Consider the following 19,938-nt stretch of genomic DNA (forward strand, 5'->3'; position numbering starts at 1 on the left):
AGCGTTTGGTGGTGTCTGTGTCCTGGCCATTCTACTCGATGTGGAGTAGCAGCAGCACCTTTTGGCAGAGGGTAACTCCCAGAGAGGGCTTTAGAGGTGAGTTTTCAGCGTCCAAGAGAGTGGATATCTTGGTTCTTTTTTTTTTTTAAGATTTTATTTATTTATTTGACAGAGAGAAAGATCACAAGTAGGCAGCAGCAGGCAGAGAGAGAGGGGAAAGCAGGCTCCCCACTGAGAAGAGAGCCCAATGCGGGGTTCAATCTCAGGACTGTGAGATCTTGACCTGAGCTGAAGGCAGAGGCTTTAACCCACTGAGCCACCCAGGCACCCCTGGATATCTTGGTTCTAAAAGAAGGCTTGGGGAAGCAAAGGAGTTCATCCACTCCACATAGTTGTCAGACTGCGTTATAAGAACAGAACTCTATTTTGGTAGAGTGGACTTGCTGTGGGCTCCTCCAAGCCATTGGCCTCTAACACAGAATTAAGTCAAGCACTTGAGCTTACTGTCTAGAAGTCAGTTGGTTTTAGCTCTGGGTATTAACGGGACATACAGAGTGTTAGCCATCCTCTCTGTAAGCCCGGGGTTCAAGGGATTTGAGGGATAGAGACAGGCAAAGTTGTTGAATGTCCATGTAGCTGATCTCACTGGGCTCATGTCTTCGAGCTTTCTTTTCCTCCAGCACTTTCTCTCCATTCATGTCTTTGGGGAAGTTATATTGAAAAATGAATGGTCGAGAGCATGGACTCTGGCCAGACTGCCTGGGTTCTCTGACTTCTCTGAAGTCAAGGTAAATTTCTCCTCCTCTTTAAGGCCTTTTGCTTGCCAAAATGGGGCTGTAATACCAGTCTGTGGTAAGGAGTTTCTGCGCCCTTGGCCTTGTGTTTGAGCCGTGCTGGCGGCACATCCCCTCTGATGTTCGGTCAGCTTCTGCTTTCCCAGAGCAGTTCAAAAGACTCTTGCATTTGGTTAGTGATTCTCACTGGCACGGCCTTGAGTGTTCCATGAGGCCAGCTCTGTACTCTATCTTGGGGTTGAAAAACTCATTTCCCTTCTTTCTTCTTGGAGACTTTTCCTTGAATTGGCTCTTCCTTCCCATTGAAGTGGTGAGATACAAGAGGACGATTGTTGAGCGGGTTCCCAGGTGGAAAGGGCAGGCGGCGGCCTGGCTTGCACAGACACTGAGCTAGGCCTGCCTTTGAGGTAGAAGAGAGTCTGTGGTTCCTGCATACGCGGGCTAGTTTCCACACTGGGCTTTATGGCGAAAACCTGCTGGCCTTGTCTTGTTTCTCACAAAGACCTTCTGCCTGATTGTGGCAGAATTGAACTTGAGAAATCTCAAGTCCTGGGTATCTTTCTTTTCCTCTTGTTTCCAGGGATCTGACCAGTAGCCATTGTCCTGCCTTGCTCATGCCCTTTTCTTCACCTTGAATAACCTTCCTGTTTGTCTCTACCTGTCAGAATTCTCCTAGGCCAGGTTCCAATACACCAGCCTTCATGAGAACTAAGCTTGTTCTCTGTGCGCTCAGAGTACTTTCTGCACAGTATTATCAACATTGAAAACCCTTCATGTACAGGGACAGATACATTTTATCTCTAGTACTTAGCACAGTCCTTGGCACATAACTAGTAAGTTTGAAGAATGGTACCACTATAGGAGTATAATCAATATTTTTTCCAATTTCTGAGTGAAATGTGTATCTGTTCTTCTCCTCCCTTAGTGTGTTACTTCCTTGATGCCCACCCAGGATCAGTTCTACTCATCTTTATGTCCATTACAGAACTTACTTAGTATGTGGGTTAAATTCTACAAATTAAGGGGAATATTCACAGGTTTTTATTCTCTTCAGGTCTGAGGGACCTCTACATTAAATCCACAGGCTGTCTCCAATATACAAATGATCTACATACAAAAGCTTATTTAAGGGGTGCCTGGGTGGCTCAGTGGGTTGGGCCTCTGCCTTCGGCTCAGGTCATGATCTCAGGGTCCTGGGTCGAGCCCCGCATCGGGCTCTCTGCTCGGTGGGGAGCCTGCTTCCTCCTCTCTCTCTGCCTGCCTCTCTGACTACTTGTGATCTCTCTCTCTCTGTGTGTGTCAAATAAGTAAATAAAATCTTTCAAAAAAAAAAAAAAAAGCTTATTTAAAAATTAGAACTCATTAGGGATGCCAGGGTGTCCCAGCTGGTTAAGCGGCTGCCTTCAGCTCAGGTCATAATCCTAAGGTCCTGGGATCAAGTCCCGCACTGGGCTTCTTGCTCTGCCGGAAGCCTACTTCTTCCTCTACCTGCTGTGCCCCCTGCTTGTGCTCACTCTCTCTCGGATTAAAAAAAAAAAAAAAATCAGAACTCATAATTGTCTGTCTGAAAGATATTTCTGATCAAAACTTCTCTTCCTCTTTAAAAAACAAACAAACAAACAACTTATCTTCCTAGGTCACTGTGAAACAGAAAGTAGGCTTATAAATTCTTTCAGTCTTCCAATCTCTGAACATTAACTCTTTGAGATCTTCTTTTTTCTTTTTTGCCTTAGAGGGAAAAAGCAAAGCACTGACAAATAATAACACCTAGCTGTAGACAAAACAAGAATAGATAACAATTGGGGCACCTGGGTGGTCAGTCAGTTGAGCGTCTGCCTTTGGCTCAGGTCAAGATCTCTGGGTTCTGGGGTCCAGCCCCGATGGGCTTCCTGCTCTGCGGGGAATTTGCTTCTCCCTCTGCCCCTCCCCCTGCTCCTATGCTCTGGCGCTCTCTCTCTCTCTCTCTGCCTCTCCTTTCCTTTCAAACAGATAGATAAAATCATTTTTTAAAAAAAGAATAGATAAGACTCACTGACATTTCAGAGATTCACCCAGACTCAGAGTTTCCTCGAGGTTTCATTTCCATGTAGGATAGGGACTTGGGATCAGGAGTAGACAGATCTACTGGACATAAGTACAGAGATGTAATAGGGGCTGGGGTGTAATACAACCAGCTCTGGGACTGGGGAGATGGATGAAAAGACAGCAGAGACTGGAAGGATTCACCTTCTTTCCCCCCTAGTGATGACTAACCTGAATTGAGGGGAAGAGTTGGGACCAGAATTAAGAGGAACTGAGGGATCCCGTGTAGCAGAGAGAAAAGAGAAGAGAAGTTGTTTCATGTGACAGATACGTATTGTCCACCTACTCTGGCTGGCATGGTGTTACATGCTGGGGACACAGCAAAATTCACAAAAATCCCTTAGCTTGCATTCTGGATAAGGGAGATAAAAAATAAACATTTTTTTTAAAGTAAAATTCCCAAGAGAAACAAACACTTGCTCACATGAAAACTTGCACAAGAATGTTGAGAGCAGATTATTTACAATAGCCAAAAAATAAAAAGAACTCAAATGTCCATCAGTTGATAAACAAAGAAAATGTGGTGTATTCCATATAAGGGATATTATTCGACCATTAAAAGAAATCAAGTACCAACACACACAACACAGAAGAACCTTGAAAACATGCTAAGGGAATGAACTCAGTCACAAAAGCCCACAGAACGTGTGATTCCATTTATATGAAATGTCCTGAATAGGCAAATCTCTAAGGACACGATTGCCTAGGATTAGTGGCAGTGGGATGGCTCAAAGGAAAATGAGGTCTTCCTGCTAAGAGGTCCTGGAGTTCTTTTAGGGGTGATGAGAACATACTATAATTGCTTGTAATGAAGGTTGCACAACTTTGAGAGCACATTAATAATCATTAAGTTGTAGGTGTGAAATGGGTGAATTGTATAGTATGTGTATTAAAATAAATTTGAAAAAGTAAAATTTATAGTAATAAGCCTCTGAGAGTGATAAAACATATGGCAGGAAGCAGAGATGGAGGAGTTTTGATATAATTTTTACTCAGAGTAAGGAGGGTAGGTCTCACCCGTAGGTGACATTTGAGTAACTACAGATCCAAAGGAGGTCAGAAGGAAAATATTGGACTTTGACATTGAAAAGGGAAGAAACTTTTTTCCATCACTGAGTTACTTCCAGAGAGCAATTCAGATAAAAGGAACACAGGGAAATGAGGAGTAACTACAGTTTTAGAAAATCCATAACACAACTAGCGTTATTATTTTCACATTTCCTCACATGATAAGCATTTAAATAAGGCTCACGTTGGTCGGAAAATACTAAATGAGTGCATCTGGGGATTTAGGAATTTTAGAAGTTTTGTATGGTGGAGGAGATTGGTTTTTATTGTTTTGGATAGGATTCTGCAAAATGCTGTTGTATTTGTTTCTCCACTTGTTTTTCTCAATTGAATAAATAACGAAATATTAATCAGCACTTCAGTCAGCAATTCATTCTCAAGTACTTTAATTTTTCCTCTCTTGAAACATGAATTTTTCCCTCTCCCTTTAACTCTTTGACCTTAACTCTATAAACAAATACTCTGCACCAGGGACCAGGCAGGTGCAGCTCTCTTGGAAGCATGTAACGCCTCATTTTTGCCAGAAGAGGGCACTGGAGAGCTTTCAGGCCGTTTTAAAGGCGCCAATCCCAAAGGGCTAGGTGGAGCCTGAAGCGATCCTTCAGCCCAGCCTGCCCCAGTCCTGATTCAGAATCAGACTGCGCAGCACTTTGTAGCGGACAAGCTCGGACACATCTCTCTAATGTCTAACACTTCTCTAACCACAATCTTCAAACTCTGACAGTGTGTACTAACTCCCTGATACTTGTTCTGTGTTCTGCTTTTGTTTTTAGCTGTTTTTGAGATAAGTACAGATTTTAATTTTACATTAACCCCACAAAAGGAAACAATCACCAGACATGTTTTCGGGGCACATAAGTTCCACTAAAGAGAGGCAGTACAGGCTATGGACAGGGAGCAGCCTAAAACCGCTGACACTAGCTTTCCTGGTAAACAGCTAACTGCCCAAACTTGCCTGAATAGTGCTCAGAAGTCTTACATTTCAGTCTGACAGTAAAGGACACTAAGTGACAGGGACAATGGCTAATTAGCCTACATTTCGAAAGGTGCCTAGATACCTAATAGTAGGGCAAGCACATAATATTCATAATGATCACTGTAAAATATTCACCCCCAACCACTGTTGATAGAAGTCGAAACCGTTAAAGACATTTAGGAAGGCAATCTGGCAAAATCTTTCAGAGTGTCAAACGTGTTTAACTTCAGTCCAGCAATGCCATCTTCAGAAATCAGTTCCCCAGAAATGGCTTGTCTATGTGCATAAAGGCATATGTAATGATCACAGCGATGATAATAGCATTTAGCCCTTACTACGTGCCAGTTTGAAGAACTCTACGTATATCGACTAACGTGATTCTAAAAGTAGCCCAGTGATCTCTCTTCATTGTTGAGGAAAGAGGCAGAGTGAGGTTAAGTAACAGCCATGAGGTGGTGGAACCAGGATTCAAATACAGGCAGTGTGATTGCAGAGTTTATGCTCTTAAGCAAGACCCTTAAGCAAGACGTGGGCAGGACAGGGTATTGTTTCTAATAGTGTAAAGCTGGAAACAACCCACGTCCATTATTAGTGGAATACCTGAGTCACCGATGTTACATCCATCTTACCAAAATGAGGTCAATCCAGATGAACTGACTCAGAAAGAGCCCCAAAGACATATTGTAGGGAAAATAGCAGGCGGATGGGGGGTGGGCAGGCAGGAAGCAGTTCTCGGTATAATACATATAATATGATTCCATGTATGGTTCCTTAAATTTCATATTTGTATTTGGATATATGTACAAGTATAGAAAAAGAGTGGAAGGACTTTAGAGACATCAGTCTGTACTAGTTGTAACCTTTGTTTCTTTTTAATTTTTTTATAAAGATTTTTATTTATTTGGCAGACAGAGATCAGAAGTGGGCAGAGAGGCAGACAGAGAGAGAGATGGGGAAGCAAGCTCCCTGGCGAGCAGAGAACCCGACGCAGGGCTCGATTCCAGGACCCTGAGATCATGACCTGAGCCGAAGGCAGAGGCTTTAACCCACTGAGCCACCCAGGTGCCCCTAGTTATAACCTTTGGGCAGGACAGTGGTATTGGGGATGGGTGGTGTTTGTAAAAGGGAAATTTCAATGTTTTACCCTATATAATTCTGAAGGACTTAAATGTTTTGAAATAAAATGTATTTATGTACTAGAAGAACAGCCTTTCAAAGAGGGAAAATGATACAGTTTAAAAATAGAAGGCCATCTTGGCAAGCAGTCCAATCAACCCCTTCACATCACAGATACGGAAATTGCGGTGTGAAGGAGTAGAATGCATATGCAGCGGCCGAGCTGAGCTAGAGCCTGCCAAACCCCCTCCTGCCCCTGCGTTTTCTGTGTTGCACCATTTTGCTTTCACCCTGGGGGAAACCTTTGAAAACAAGCTAAGCTCTATCCTTTTTTTTTTTTAAGACTTTATTTATTTGATAGAGATCACAAGTAGGCAGAGAGGCAGGCAGAGAGAGAGGGGAAAGCAGGCTCCCCGCTGAGCAGAGAGCCTGATGCGGGGCTCGATCCCAGCATCCTGAGACCATGACCCGAGCTGAAGGCAGAGGCTTTAACCCACTGGGCCACCAGGTGCCCCATAGCTAAGCGCTATCTTAATGTGATCTCACATTTATGTTTTATTTCAGAGATTCTAATCATCTGGCCTTTAAAAAGTTTTGGAGGGTATATAATGTCAGTCATTCGATCAACAATTATTTATTAAATCACATAATTAGAGAGTACTAATTAGATGCTCATTGTTTTATGTCAGGTACTGCGCTAGGCCTGGAAGGACCGTGGGTTTTTTTGTTTGTTCGTTTTTATGTCAGGTTTTTACTTAAATTCTAGTTTGTTTGGAAGTACAATGTTGGTCAAGTTAACAAAAAAAAAGCAGTTGTTGCCCTCAAGAATTCTGGACACATGTTCACCACATAAACACGTATGGATTAACCAAAATGCAAAGCCGCGCCTGATGGAAGAAAATGCACAAAAATATTAATGGCATTAGGATTGTTAGGGTGTTTTATGCGGTTCTTTACAGATTTCCATGTTTTCCTTTTTCCAGAAGTTTCCAATTTGCGTGTAATTCTTCCACACTCAGAAAAATGTATTTTATTTTATTTATTTATTTTTTTAAGATTTTATTTGTTTATTTGACAGAGAGATCACAAGTAGACAAAGAGGCAGGCAGAGAGAGAGAGAGAGAGAGAAGCAGGCTCCCTGCTGAGCAGAGAGCCCGATGCGGGACTCGATCCCAGGACCCTGAGATCATGACCCGAGCCGAAGGCAGCGGCTCAACCCACTGAGCCACCCAGGCGCCCCAGAAAAATGTATTTTAAAGAATCAAGTAGTAACACTTTGTCTGCATCTGAAGCATGTGGAATTATATGGCAAGGGAAGAAGGTCATTATAGTGGAGGAAATGAAATGTTTCGGGGGTAGGGGAGGAGAAAAGGCTTGGGCAAGCTGTTCTGTCCCTGACACTAAACCGTAATTCTATGGCATTCTCAGAGAAAAGGCTTCTCAAAGGGCACTGAATAGAGGTGGGAGACACCTTTTGTCACACTCAGGGAACATCAAGCTGTATACTTCAGGGGAGAGGGCACTGGAAGCCAGGTACACACTCGCAGGTCAGTCCTCGGGCTTTGGAGATAGGCCCTGGGCTGTGCAACCTTGAGAAATATACTTGCCTCTCTGAACTTGTTTCTCTGTCCATAAATGGGAAGAAGATCAATATCATACCATTGGGTGGTTATGAGAATTAAATGTGATAATATATGTAAGAAGAGGGACACCTGGGTGGCTCAGTGGGTTAAGCCTCTGCCTTCAGCTCAGGTCATGGTCCCAGGGTCCTGGGATCGAGCCCCACATCAGGCTCTCTGCTCAGCAGGGAGCCTGCTTCCCCCCTCTCTCTCTCTTCCTGCCTCTCTGCCTACTTGTAATCTCTGTCTCTCTCTGTCAAATACATAAATAAAATCTTTAAAAAATATATGTAAGAAGCTCAAAACCAAAAACAGAATTAAAAACAAACAAACAAACAACTCAGAACCATGGTTGGCACAGAGCAGTGCTTAGTAAATGTGAACTCTTGCCTGCTGCAGAGTTCAACAGCAGGACCTGATTCTTATTCCCTTGACCATCTCCTCATGCCCACACACAGTCCACGCACATACATGATTTTGCACACTAAAAACACAGTCCAGGCCAGTGAGAAAATGTCATCAATACTATTTCAGGCAGTCATACAAGTTAGTTGATTTTCCTAACAATCGGACCAGAAATAGAACAACCCGACATATTAAAATATAATAATAGAGAATGACCCCCATGACATTTCTTTTCACATTATTGCTTAGGGGTCCTCTATGTCCAGAGAAACAGGTCTTAGGACACGTGGCTGGCTCAGGCGGAAGAGCTTGTGACTCTTGATCTCGGGGCTGTGAGTTCAATTCCCACATTGGGTGTGGAGATTACTAAAAAAACTAAACTTAAAAAAAGAAAATAAAGGAAATAGGTCTTAATATTTTACTCTATCCATTGCTTTATTTTTCAAATTCTTAAAAGGAACCAATAATGGAAGGACTCTGGAGAAAAGTGGCCATGTGGTAATAATGTAAGAAGGGTTAGTCCTGCGTGCCAGGGCGTCCAAAAAAGCAGAGGCTTGGATACTCCCCTGACATGGGAGCAGCAGAACCGTCTAATTTGAAGAGACCGCATGGGCCCAGACAGGGAGGATACCCACGGCACCCATGAGGACGTAACTCTCACTCATTGTCCAGCACCGGAAGTTTGGGGTTTCAGCACTTTGTTGCTTTGAAGAACCATTTGTAAAAGACTCTTACCTCTGTGTAATAATGCAGCACCTGCTAGATTTTGAAGGATAGTAAAACAATGCATTAAACCTACAGTGGAGGGGCGTCTGCCTTCGGCTCAGGTCATGATCCCAGGGTCCTGGGATTGAGCCCCACATCGGGCTCTCTGCTCAGCAGGGAGCCTGCTTCCCCCTCTCTTTCTGCCTGCCTCTCTGCCTACTTGTGATCTCTCTGTCAAATAAATAAATAAACAAAATCTTAAAAAAAAAAAAAAACCTACAGTGGAATCATAAGATCACTTTCCAACAAGTCACTGACTGCTAAAAGTGTTCTTGGAATCTCGAAGGAAGCCAGACTGGGTCTAAAGTGAGCAAAAACAAGAAACAGAAACAAGGAAAGCCAGAGCCCTGATCCAACTCTTCCTGAAGCTTGGAACCATTTCTGGACTCTTCAGTTAAATGGGCCAATTTTTTTTTTTATCATGAAAAAACTGTATTTAGATTTAGCCAGCTGGACTCAGTTTAGATGATCCCAATTTTGTTGGCAACATCCAAAGCATCATAGTCGGGGGCCAGCTGAACGTATGCCTTCTTCTCTCCATCAGGCCTGATTAAGGTGTTGACCTTGGCTACATCAATGTCCTAGAGCTTCTTCACAGCCTGTTTGATCTGGTGCTTGTTGGCCTTGACATCCACAATGAACACAAGTGTGTTGTTGTCTTCTGTTTTCTTCATGGCTGACTCAGTAGCCAGGGGGAACTTGATGACGGCGTAGTGATCAAGCTTGTTTCTCCTGGGGGCGCTCTTTCGAGGGTATTTGGGCTGCCTTCGGAGACGCAGAGTCTTGGGTCGTCGGAATGTAGGTGATGTGCGGATCTTTTTTTGTGTGACTGTGGACGCCTTTCAGCACCGCTTTCTTGGCCTTCAAAGCCTTTGCTTTGGCTTTGGCTTTGGGAGGGGCAGGGGCTTCCTTCTTAGCCTTTTTAAAAAACAACCACATATTAATGAAGCAAACAGGTCTTCCGTAGAACAAGTGAGTTTCCCATTCTGGTTTTGAGTCTCAGAACCAAATTTGTGGACCATGAACTGATGCAGAGTCACACCAGAGTTTTTACACTGATATGTTTGTTCCCTATCATTAGCAATTCCAAATTCTATTCGTTTTGGAATACTTCTTAACTCATATTTGCTTACTATATATTTAAAAATCGAAGCTGTATGTTTTACTGGTGAGCACAGTCCGTAAGTCAGTTTAGTGGTTGGAGGTTTGGAAAGCTCACCAAGCCCAGGACTCCGTGCTGGGGGAGACGTGCTGGAACACTTGGCCGACCTGGGGCTCCTGCCAGATGGGGGGTGGCTGAGGGAGCAAACACTGACCCAAGGAGTCACTCACCCACCTTTCTGCTGTGGATTTGTTGCTGGAAAGAACATATCAAACCTTGAGGAAAGGGGAAATGAGCTACATTTCAGATAAGGAACTGTTTGACTTCAACAGGATTTCTCCGTGCCCTTCTCTTTGATCTCAGAGAGAATAAGAGGAAAGAAACGTGCTCATGGAGGGGTAAATGAGAAGAGCAGCCATGACTTTGCCTCGTGAATGTCAAGAAACTCTAGTTCCTGAATAATGGAATGCTGCTAACTGGCTTTTGTCTGTTTAGAGTTAAAAAACCTCCTTTAGGCAGCCCAGGGAAGAATATAGAAACAGAGAATTGGAAAACTCCAGCAAGGATAGTTCAAAGCAGTTTCCAATTTGACTTAGAAATGTAATTCATGGGGGCGCCTGGGTGGCTCAGTGGGTTAAAGCCTCTGTCTTCGGCTCAGGTCATGATCCCAGGGTCCTGGGATCGAGCCTGCATCGGGCTCTCTGCTCAGCGGGGCGCCTGCTTCTTCCTCTCTCTCTGCCTACTTGTGATCTCTATCTGTCAGATAAATAAATAAAATCTTAAAAAAAAAAAGAAAAGAAATGTAATTCATTTTATCTCATAGCCGTGAAAAGTTAATGCCTTTCTAAAAAAACCTAGAATCAGAGGATAACTAATGGACTACAAAAAATGGAATGGTTTGAGTGATTTGGGATGGCTTGGGACACACACCCCCTCCTTGATATAAAACAACTGAAAGTTCCATTGAGTTCATAATCTAGTGCATCTTCCCAGCCAAGAACTGAACACACCCCGCAGATTGGTCTAGGCTTCTTTTCTTGCCTTGTCTCCAGCTTAACTTTCTTTATCCCATACCTTTTGTACCATTTCTTTTCTTTTTTTTTTTTTTAAGATTTTATTTATTTATTTGACAGACAGAGATCACAAACAGGCAGAGAAGCAGGCAGAGAGAGAGGAGGAAGCAGGCTCCCCGCTGAGCAGACAGCCCGATGCCGGGCTCGATCCCAGGACCCTGAGATCATGACCTGAGCTGAAGGCAGGGGCTTAACCCACTGAGCAACCCAGGCACCCTCAAATGGTATTTTTAAGAAAAATCTAATGATGCCTTTTCAGCATTCAGAACTCAACCTGAATCCCACCATACACAGTTGTACCACTGTGAGCAAAAATCCCAGTTCCTAAAAGAGGTTAAGAGAATAAATACTTCATGGAAGTTGTTTTTAGCCAGAAAGTAGACACGATCAGACAATGGCGCATGGTTGCGGTATTTTTCGAATCTGAGCTAAATTCAGCATGGTGTGTTACCAAGCTCAATTTACTCAGCACAGAATGTTCCAATTCACAAGGAGGTGTGGGGAAGAGCCTCAGTTCACTTCACTTGCCACTGGAAATTTTGGAGGAAGACTAAGTTTAAAAGTATTTTTCTCATTCTACAGTTTACTTTTGGTTTTTAAGGACTCTGTGGCCTCTCAGGACATCAAGGCAAAGCACGCTTGTTTTTGCTGTGAAGTGACAGTAACTGACGGGTGGTTTTTCTAAAGACGCAGTATAAGGTTGCATTTGTCAGCAAGCTGTTAGACATAAACTGTCGATTAACCCCTACTCAAGGTCTGATGTTTAACTTCTCGAAGTAAACATTTGCAGGTCACAGCAGTGACTGTGTAGGTTTTACATATCCCTTCAGGTGAGCAGGTGAAAGTAGTGATGGTAAACCACACATTTGCTCAATGTATCTGTTCCCTGTGTTTAAGAATTGAATGTGAATTAGAATGATAAAGGAAATCAGTCTCTTAGCTTCTAAATTATAAACTCATAATCATTTCAAGAAAAATATATATAATTTTATGAATTCAGGGTGGAACTGTGGTTTTTGAAATTTAAGAGTTTTGCAGCAGAAAACAAAATCTTTAAAAAGTTTCAGAAAAGATCCTTACTTTGGTTTTTTTTTTTTTTTTTTTTTTAAATTCCAGGACACAGTAGGAATCCAAACGTTCTAGTAGTTGCTAGATCTCTGGAAATAATTACCTACCAAGAGATTAACACCTCTCAACTAGTTAGTGGCCCAGCTGTACGCTATTGTTTGCTGGTAAAGGAGCTATTCATTCATGGAGCTGAACCCACCAAACCAAACAAAGGGACTTTTGGTGGCTATTCAGGTAACTCCAAGCCAAGAAAAAAGGGTTGCCTCACTTCCTCAAGACTGAACTTTTGATCAGTGCTGTGTGGTCTAGCTAAAAAGTTTGTGGGTTGTTTTTTTTTTTTAATTTTATTTAATTTTATTTTTCTTCAGTGATCCAAAATTCATTGTTTATGCACCACACCCGGTGCTCCATGCAATACGTGCCCTCCTTAATACCCACCACTGGGTTCACCCAAGCCCTTACCCGCCTCCCCTCCGAAACCCTCAGTTTGTAGTTTGACGGAATTTTAAACAAGGTTTTAATGGCATTTCGGAAGCCAGCAGCGAATAGCCTCCAGTAAGGAAGCAGGATAACAAGACAGATTGAGTCAGGAATTTATTAAGGAAATTTGCCTCATTACTACACTGTGCATAGATCTCTTTCTGACATCTACTGTCAAGGCTGGTGAATATTTTACAAATAATAATAAATTATTCACTTCAGCAAATCGGAGGATGTAAAATGGGTCTTATTCATAACTTTCAAGTTTTTTGTAATTACAATGAGGTTGAGTTTGCAAGATGCTGGGGTACAAGAGAGAAAAGATTGACAAACCCCTGTTCCTGTGGACCTTCCTTGTATGCCATTGGTGGAGACAGACTGTAAATATCTTTTTAAAATGTATTTTTTTAAAATTATTTATTTATTTATTTATTTATTTAAAAGATTTTATTTATTTATTTGACAGAGAGAGATCACAAGCAGGCAGAGAGGCAGGCAGAGAGAGAGGAGGAAACAGGCTCCCTGCTGAGTAGAGAGCCCGACACGGGGCTCGATCCCAGGACCCTGAGATCATGACCTGAGCCGAAGGCAGTGGCTTAACTCACTGAGCCACCCAGGCGCCCCTTAAAATGTATTTTTACAAGTTGTGATGAGTGTTTTGAAAGAAAGAAAGTACTGAGAAGAAAATAACAGAGGGAAATTAATTAAATAGGCTGATCAAGGAAGTCCTTTTTGAGCTGGGGACTTTTATTTATTTTTTATTTTACTTATTTATTTATTTATTTATTTATTTTAAGATTTTATTTATTTATTTGACAGAGAGAGATCACAAGCAGGCAGAGAGGCAGGCAGAGAGAGAGAGAGGAGGAAGCAGGCTCCCTGCCGAGCAGAGAGCCCGATGTGGGGCTCGATCCGAGGACCCTGGGATCATGACCTGAGCCGAAGGCAGAGGCTTTAACCCACTGAGCCACCCAGGCGCCCCAATAAAGTGAGGTTTTAAAACAAGTAAATAATATTTGAAGTCACAGAGATGGATGGGTTCACCGAGAGAACATATGGATATTGGGGAGAAAAGAAAGGCCTCAGGAAGGACTTCCAAGGAGTTCCCATGTTGAGAAATGGGATAGAAGGGTTAGGGGGAGCTAACAAAATAAATCAAGAAAGACCTACCTTGGAATATGAGCAACGTCAGCGGAGTTGACTGTTCCAAGAACGACTGGGCAAAGTGTTTCAAGCAGGGAAAAGCCATGTTAAATACAATTGAAAAACTGAGCATAATGAGAATGGAAAATTACCCATCTGGCACCATGGAGGTCTTTGGCAATCTTGACATGGGTGTTTAAGTGCAGCTGAAGGGACAAAAGCTAGATTAAACTCTAGAATCCAGAAATTCCACCCCTCAGTTACTGGAAACAAGAAATTCTTGCATGAGCACCCCAAGAGAGACTCCTATAGAAGATGGTCATAACTGCTTTGTTCACTGGGGCAAATGACTGGAAATGACCCAAGTTTGCATCCTTAGAAGAATAAGAAAATAAGGGGCGCCTGGGTGGCTCAGTGGGTTAAAGCCTCTGCCTTCGGCTCAGGTCATGGTCCCAGGGTCTTGGGATCGAACCACGCATCGGGCTCTCTGCTCAGCAGGGAGTCTGCTTCCCCCCTCCCTCTGCCTGCCTCTCTGCCTACTTGTGATCTCTGTCTGTCAAATATATAAATAACATCTTTAAAAAAAAGAGTAAGAAAATAAATTGTGCTGCACTCATGGAATAGAATAGTATAGAGTAATAAGAGTGATTTCTTCAATGTGGGTAAATCATGTTGATTGGGGGGAAAAGGCATCAGAAAAAAGTATGATTCCATTTATAAAGAGATTAGAAATACATTGTTTAATGATTTCAGCTGAGGTCATGATCTAGGGGTCTTGGGATTGAGTCCCAAGTCAGGCTCGATGCTCAGTTGGGAGTCAGCTTGAAGATTCTTTCTCTCTCTCTCTTTGCCCCTCCTCCTGTTCACACTCTCTATATCTCTCTGAAATAGATAAATAAATCTTTAAAAATAAAGTATAGATCTAATAGCTTTTTTATTCTTTAAATTTTTAAAGAGATTTTATTTATTTATTTGAGAGAGAGAGCCCAAGCTTTGGGTGGGAGGGTGGTGGCAGAGGGAGAAGCAGACTCCCCACCGCGCGGGGAGCACAATGGGGGGCTAAAGGCAGATGCTGAACCAAACTGAGCCACCCAGGAACCCCCAATATCTTTTTTTAAAAAATGTGAATTATCCAATTGTCCCAAGATCATTTACTGAGTAGTTCATCATTTCCCCACTAGTCTACATAGCTTTTCCCATCATATACCAAGTTCCCAAATAATCATTAATCTGTTTTTTTTTTTTAAAGATTTTACTTATTTATTTGACACAGAAAGAGATCACAAGTAGGCAGAGAGGCAGGCTTGGGGAAGCTCGGTAGCTCCCCGCAGAGCAGAGAGCCCGATGCGGGGTTCGATCCCAGGACACTGAGATCATGATCTGAGCAGAAGGCAGAGGCTTAACCCACTGAGCCGCCCAGGCGCCCCCATTAATCTGTTTTTGATTTTTCTATTTTGTTTTATTGATCTGTTTGTCCCTCTACCCCTGCTTCTGAGTTTGAATTTCTATAGCATCAAACTAAATCTTGATAAGCAGTTGGGCAAGTAAAAGAAGGCTTTGTTTTTTAAAGAGAAGTCAAAACACATTATTAGAAGAGAAAGATATTAAACCGAGAAGGGGCAAAGGCCTTAAAATGCTATACTTTATTCTTCATCCATAAGGGCTCAGTATCATTTTCAGTATTCAGAGGAGAATGAACAACATGCTTTCTCTGAGCAAGATTTGTTTTGGAACAAACTGGAATATTCGTGTGACAACTAAAACCAACAGAGGAGTCACACTAGACAAGACAGGAACTTGCCCTTTTGTATCTGAGGCATTCATGCAGAGTCTTAATCTTCTTCCGAGCTCTGATCAGAAATTGGTTCAGGTTTTTTATGAAGTGAGCAGATGTTAAGTAAATCACCTGGGTGAGGTTCTTACTTTTTATCTGAAATCTGTAAGTACTACTTAATGAAGAATATGCCAAGCCATAATTAGAAGTAACAGAGATATTCTGTTTTGAAAGATTTCTAAATTAATAGAAATTATGACTTTCATTAGTGGTTCTTTTTTTTTTTTTTAAGATTTTATTTATTTATTTGACAGGCAGAGATCACAAGTAGGCAGAGAGAGAGAAAAGAGGAAGCAGGCTCCCTGCTGAGCAGAGAACCCGATGCGGGGCTCAATCCCAGGACCCTGAGATCATGACCCGAGCTGAAGGCAGAGGCTTTAACCCACTGAGCCAACCAGGCACCCCCCATTAGTGGTTCTTTTAAAAGTCTCACAAATATCTCACATCTGATCTGTATTTGAACAAGTAAATCACTCTTGTAAGCATAATTTTTTAAATGATAGCGGTAGTTTTATGACAAGTTAGTGTATTATAAACTAATAAACATAGGATAGATTTGGAAAACTAAGGCCAGAAAGTCACCCAATACGTATCCAAATTCCAAAGTACATCCATGTTGTAGCATGCTCTGAATTTCCTTCCTTTTTTTGGCTGAATAATTTCATTGTATGCATAGATCACATTTTGTTTATTCATTCATCTGTTGATGGATGCTTGGGCTTTTTCTTTTACATTTTATTTATTCATTCAACTGTTGATGAACACTCGGATTTTTTCTATCTTTTCTTCTACCTGTTTCTTCTTTTCTATTGTCTATCTTCTGTGGCCATTGTGAATAATGCCGCTGTGAATATCGGCATACAAATATATTTTCGAGTCTGCTTTCAATTATGTTAGGTATATTCCCAGAAGCAGAATTGCTGGATCATATGGTAATTCTATTTTTAACTTTTTAGAGAAACTCCATATTGTTTCCAAAAGCAGCTGCACCGTTTTAAATTCCTATGAAAAATGCACAGGGTTGCAACTTCTCCACATCCTTACCAACACTTACTATTTTCTGGTTTTGTTTTGTTTTGTTTTATTGTTTTTTAAAGATTTTATTTATTTATTTGACAGAGATCACAAGTAGGCAGAGAGGCAGGCAGAGAGAGGAAGGGAAGCAGGTTCCCTGCTGGGCAGAGAGCACAATGTGGGGTTTGATCCCAGGACCCTGGGATCATGACTTGAGCGGAAGGCAGAGGCTTTAACCCACTGAGCCACCGAGGCGCCCCTCATTTTGTTTTTGTTTTTGCTTTGTAATAGGTATCCTAATGGGTATGAATTATGATTTTGATTTGCATTTCCATAATGATTAGTGATGTTGAGTAACTGTTCATCTTTTAAGTTTTTTTTTTTTTTAGATTATTTATTTATTTATTTATTTGACAGACAGAGATCACAAGCAGGCAGGGGGGGCAGGAAGCGGGCTCCCTGCTGAGCAGAGAGCCCAATTGGGGCTCTCGATCCCAGGACCATGGGACCATGACCTGAGCGGAAGGCAGAGGCTTTAAACCCAGTGAGCCACCCAGGCACCCCCATCTTTTAAGGTTTCTAATACAATTCATGACTTTTACTTCTTCCCAGGTAATGGAAGGACCTGAGAACTTTTGATTTCAATTTTCCTCTTACTGCCTATGTGCTCCTATCATTGTGTAATTTAATTCTACATATACTTTAAAATTCCATGAGGCATTATTATTGTTTTGTAAAGTGACTATTGATTTGTTTTCCTGAAAATAAGAGCTAAGAAACATGTGCTATGCCACATTTGCTGTTTGTTCTCAGATCCATTTTTTTCTGTTCCCCTACTTTTCACAGGGATTGCATTTCCCAGGCTCCCTTGCTAACTGATCCCGTTAGGTTCCTACAAATGGGAGGCACTGGCAAAAGACTGGAAGGTAGCATAAAGGGAGAAATCAAGCCATTTTTCTGCTTCTCACTCTGCTTCAGGTGATCTCTCCATCAGTCACTGTGCCTTCTCTGTGGTTGTAGGTCCTACTCGGTGCCCCTCTCCCTGGCATCCAAGCACCCATTGGGCACTTCCTACTGTGGTTCTATCCCCCTGCTGCATGGTCTTGCCCTGTAAGCTCTGATAAGAACTCCTCATTCCATCGCCCCTGCTAATACCTGGGCGGCCACCCTACCCCTACGAGGCTTTCCAGGGCCTTCCTCACTTACATAACCAATCTCTGTATTAAGGTCCTTTTGTTCAGAGTTCTGAGAATAGTTCCCATTTCCTGACTGGACCCTCTTATTACACTCTACAAAATACATTCGTTCACCAAGGTTTAGCATTAAGAAGCTGTTACCTAGTTGTCCTGAGCAGAGATCCAAAAAGAGAAATGCAGTAAGTGGTGTGTTGATTTTAAGTCTGGAGAATGGTGTGGATTGATTTTCATTCTATTATAAACCTTGGAAGCCGCAAATCAATGTTTGCCAAATAGGAAGAAATAAAAACTTGGGTATTTAGGGGAAGGAAATGTTATTTTTAAGAATCTAAGTTACCTATTTAAAACAATAGAATGCTTAAAAAAGAAAACCTTAAGAATATATAAAAATAAGCCAGTTTCCTCTGAAATACTGCATTATTTCCTTTATGAAAAAAATCAGTCACTACCTATTTAGAAAATTAAAATATTCAATTGTTTTTAAAACAAATTTAAATTTATCAAGTTTAAAATTTTTAATTTAAAGTAGATAATAAAAAATCATGAGGCACCTGTTATGTGCTAGGCAAGTATTATGAGACATACAGGATGAATAATGACAATTCAAAAGACAAAACAAAACGCTAGAAGAAAAAAATGTACATATCTGGAAATCCATGCATAAGATTAGCCATCATTTAAGTTAAATTTATTTATTTATTTAAGGTTTATTTATTTTAGAGAGAGAGAGAGTATGTGCATGTGGGGGCAGGGGCAGAGGAAGGGAATCTTCAAACAGACTCCCCGCTAAGTGTGGAGCCCTAAGTGGGGCTTGATCTCATGACCTATGAGATCATGACCCATGAGATAACGACCTGAGCTGAAAGCAAGAGTCAGATGCTTAATGACTGAGTCACCCAAGTGCCCCAACTTAAATTAAATTTAACTAACATTTATCTAATACCTATTCTATTTTATATGGAATCAGAAGGAAGATTTATTATTAGGATACTAGTGACATAATGCTGATTTCATTTTTTACCACTTTCCCTTTTGCTCCCCCCATTCTTGCTAGACTGGACTTACTGCTATTCCTTAAACAAGTTACACATGCAGCAAAGACAATGGGAGATCATACATGAAAGTATATAAAATACAGGTATAATATAAAAATAACAAAATATATTAATAATGGGTGCCATGTGTCTTATTTTTTTTTGGAGAAACAGATATGGAAAAGGACATGGATTTCAGTATGTGTAGACAGATACGAAAATACAGATAAAATACAGATAAATATAAAACACATACATTCTCTAATTTTTGCTTAAAGCAGCAATGCCTCACCCACAATAGCAATGAATACACCAACTGTCCAGAAATTGTCTTCTAAATACTATTATTCTCCACTAAATGGAATCAGGACTCCTTATAAAAATGGCTTATTCAAGAGTTGGTGCAGGGAAAGTAAACGATGAGACTGGGATATTTTACTATTCCAGACAAAAAATAAGAAACATACAAAGAATGATGGGGACATGCCAAAAGATCACAGAAGTCTATTTGAACGGAGTTCCCATTGGCCAAAATGGGGACCATATGAGCAACAGAATGATGCTTTTAACAGGCTGTGAATTCATGAGTCTATTGTAACATAAATTAATAATTGGATAAATTGAAGGTTTGGTGAAACTTTACATTGCTTGGAAGTACCACTTTACAAAATGCTTATTAATGATAAAGAGAAATAGAGTAACTGAGAAGTAGAGAAGTTTGGTAGCCATCAACTCAAGTGATCAGAGTTAAATGGAACAAAAAAAAATTCTGTGTGCTTGGATTGGATGGAAGGAGAACAGAACATTACTCCTGTGATGTTCCTAACAAAGAATTCAGTAGCTGAGAGCATAAGGAAATCTCACACAAATCCAAATTCAAGGACATGCTACAAAACAACTTGCAAGAAATTCTCAAAAATACCAAGGTCATGAAAGTGAAGGAAAGACTAAGGGACTGTTCGGTACTGAAGGTGTCTAAAGATCCATCACAAATAAACGTAATAGGTGATTCTGGATTGAATCTGTTCCTTATAAAGGAATCTGTTGCCTGTGAAGGGTTAATTGCCTGATTTTGATGGTTGTATTGTGGTAATAAATTCATAAAGTAATTTTACTGTTGGGACATCAAGTCAGAAATTTAACTCCAAATGATTTAGGAAAAAGTTCTT

General features: G+C 41.3%; 1 pseudogene; it reads right to left on the minus strand.

The window, feature by feature from the left end:
- Positions 1–9,231: 9,231 nt before the first annotated feature.
- Positions 9,232–9,764, minus strand: LOC125085556 (60S ribosomal protein L23a-like; annotated as a pseudogene).
- Between the last annotated feature and the right edge of the window lie 10,174 nt (positions 9,765–19,938).

Source organism: Lutra lutra, chromosome 15 (assembly GCF_902655055.1).
Source record: "Lutra lutra chromosome 15, mLutLut1.2, whole genome shotgun sequence".
Taxonomy (NCBI): domain Eukaryota; kingdom Metazoa; phylum Chordata; class Mammalia; order Carnivora; family Mustelidae; genus Lutra; species Lutra lutra.